Genomic DNA, 3,381 nt, shown 5'->3' on the forward strand with positions numbered 1-3,381 from the left:
AGCTCCATCCCAGTTCCTATCCATCCCAGTCCCTGCCTGTCTCAATCCCTGCCTGTCCCATGGCCAGCTCCATCCCAGTTCCTATCCATCACACTCCCTGCCTGTCCCAGGGCCAGCTCCATCCCACTTCCTAGCCATCCCAATTCCTGCCTTTCCCAGTGCCTACCTGTCCAAGTGCCAGCTCCATCCCAGTTCCTATCCATCCCAGTGCCAGCTCCATCCTGGTTCCTATCCATCCCACTGCCTGCCTGTCCCAATGCCAGTTCCATCTCATTTCCTATACATCCAAGTGCCTGTGTGTCCCAGTGCCAGCTACATCCCACTTCATATCCATCCCAGTGGCAGCTCCATTCCAGTGCCTGCCTGTCCCTGTGCTAGCTCCATCCCAGTTTCTATCCATTCCACTACCTGCCTCTCCCACTACCAGCTCCTTCCCTCTTCCTATCCATGCCAGTGCCAGATCTATCCCAGTGCCTGCTGTCGCAGTGCGAGTTCCATCCCATTTCCTATCCATCCCAGTGCCTGCCTGTCCCAGTGCCATCTCCATCCCGGTTCCTATCCATCCCAGTGCTTCCCTGTCCCAGTGCCAGCTACATCCCACTTCCTATCCATTCCAGTCCCTACATGTCCCATTCCCTGCCTGTCCGATTGCCAGCTCCATTCTGGTTCCTATCCATCCCAGTGCCTGCCGCTCCCTGTGCCTGCTCCATCCAATTTCCAATACATCCCAGTTCCTATCCATCCCAGTGCACGCTCCATCCTGGTTCCTATCCATCTCAGTGCCTGCCTATCCTAGTGCCAGCTCCATCCCAGTTCCTATCCATCCCAGTGCTTGCCTGTCCCAGTCCCTGCCTGTCCCAGTGACAGCCCCATCCCAGTTCTTATCCATTCCAGTCCCTGCCTGTCCCAGTCCCTGCCTGTCCCAGTGCTAGCTCGATACAATTTCCTATCGATCCCAGTGCCTTCCTGTCCCAGTGCCAGCTCCATCCCAGTTCTTATCCATCCCAGTCCCTGCCTGTCCCAATGCCAGCTCCATCCCTCTTCCTATTCATCCCAGTCCCTACATGTGCAAGTCCCTACCTATCCCAGTGCCAGCTCCATCCCAGTTAATATCCATTCCAGTCCCCGCCTGTCCCAATCCCTCCCTGTCCCAGTAACACCTCCATCCCAGATCTTATCCATCCGAGCCCCTGCATGTCCGGGTGTCCGCCTGTCCCAGTGCCAGCTCGATGCCGTTTCCTATCTGTCCTAGTTCCTGCCTGTCCCAGTGCCACCTCCATCCCTGATCCTATCAATGCCAGTGCCGGCCTTTCCCAGGGCCAGCTCCATCCCTGTTACTATCCTTCGCAGTGCCTGCGTGTCCCAGTGCCAGCTCCATCCCGGTTCCTATCCATCTCAGTGCCTGCGTGTCCCAGTGCCAGCTCCATCCCGGTTCCTATCCATCTCAGTGCCTGCGTGTCCCAGTGCCAGCTCCATCCCGGTTCCTATCCATCTCAGTGCCTGCGTGTCCCAGTGCCAGCTCCATCCCGGTTCCTATCCATCTCAGTGCCTGCGTGTCCCAGTGCCAGCTCCATCCCGGTTCCTATCCATCTCAGTGCCTGCGTGTCCCAGTGCCAGCTCCATCCCGGTTCCTATCCATCTCAGTGCCTGCGTGTCCCAGTGCCAGCTCCATCCCGGTTCCTATCCATCTCAGTGCCTGCGTGTCCCAGTGCCAGCTCCATCCCGGTTCCTATCCATCTCAGTGCCTGCCTGTCCCAGTGCCACCTCCATCCCTGATCCTATCAATTCCAGTGCCGGCCTTTCCCAGTGCCAGCTCCATCCCTGTTACTATCCTTCGCAGTGCCTGCGTGTCCCAGTGCCAGCTCCATCCCGGTTCCTATCCATCTCAGTGCCTGCGTGTCCCAGTGCCAGCTCCATCACACTTCATATCCAACCCAGTGGCAGCTCCATACCAGCGCCTGCATCTCCCATTGCCAGTTTCATCTTTCTTCCTATCCATACCAGTGCCAGCTCTATCCCAGTGCCCGCCTGTCGCTGTGCCAGTTCCATCCCATTTCCTCTCCATCCCAGTGCCTGTTGTCCCAGGGCAAGCTCCATCCCATTTCCTATCCACCCCAGAGCCTACCTTTCCCAGTGACAGCTCCCATCCCTGTTCCTGTCCATCGCAGTTCCTGCTTCTCCCAATGCCAGCTCCATCCCGGTTATATCCATCCCAGTGCCTACCTGTCCCAGTGCCAGCTCCATCCCAATTCCTATCCAGCCCAGTGCCTCCCTGTCCCAGTGCCAGCTCCATCCCAATTCCTATCCAGCCCAGTGCCTCCCTGTCCCAGTGCCAGCTCCATCCCAATTCCTATCCAGCCCAGTGCCTCCCTGTCCCAGTGCCAGCTCCATCCCAATTCCTATCCAGCCCAGTGCCTCCCTGTCCCAGTGCCAGCTCCATCCCAATTCCTATCCAGCCCAGTGCCTCCCTGTCCCAGTGCCAGCTCCATCCCAATTCCTATCCATCCCAGTGCCTGCCTGTCCCAGTGCCAGCTAGATCCTACTTCCTATCCATCCCAGAGCCTACCTTTCCCAGTGCCAGCTCCATCACAGTTCCTATCCATCCCAGTGCATACCTGTCCCAGTGCCAGCTCCATTCCTGTTCCTATCCATCGCTTTGCCTGCCTGTCCCAGTGCCAGCTCCGAAGGTACAATAGGGGCCTCATAATTGCGTCAGGTGCGAAAATCAACCGATCTGGGTCCCCGTTGGGAAGTGTGGGTAAGACCTAAGGGTAAAGAGTGGTGTGAATATCTTGTGTTAAATGTAACCAATGAAAATGACCAGAGATGGACCATCGGCAAAACCGGGGGCTTTAGATACTGGGAAACCGGCACAGATAGAGGGGGACTGGTTTTCATTAAAAAACAAGAAGTAAAGAGCAGCATAGCGATTGGCCCCAATGTTGTACTCAAAAACGATAACCAGCAAAGAAAAGACAGCTTGCCGGTTTCCACCCCCATCCCAGCCAGCACTCTGCCAACTAAGCGAATAATTCCCTCAAGCAAACCAGTTGTTGACTTACCCGCCAAGCCATTTTTCGATGTGTTGGATGCTACCTTCTGGTCATTGAACCAGTCAAACCCGAATTTCACGAGTTCTTGCTGGTTGTGTTATGATGTGTATCCCCCTTTCTATGAGGGCATTGCCCTCATCACTCCTTTTAACTATTCGTCAGACGATAGTCCAACCCAATGTAAGTGGAACACTCCACGGAGAGGAATCACCCTGAACCAGGTCAGAGGCCGAGGTATTTGTTTTGGTAATGCCATCCTGGAAAGCTGGGGTGGTGTTGTTTGTGCAAAAACTGTCACGATTAATAGAACCTATAAATGGGTGATCCC

Source organism: Eurypyga helias, unplaced genomic scaffold (genome assembly GCF_000690775.1).
Source record: "Eurypyga helias isolate BGI_N326 unplaced genomic scaffold, ASM69077v1 scaffold11324, whole genome shotgun sequence".
NCBI lineage: Eukaryota > Metazoa > Chordata > Aves > Eurypygiformes > Eurypygidae > Eurypyga > Eurypyga helias.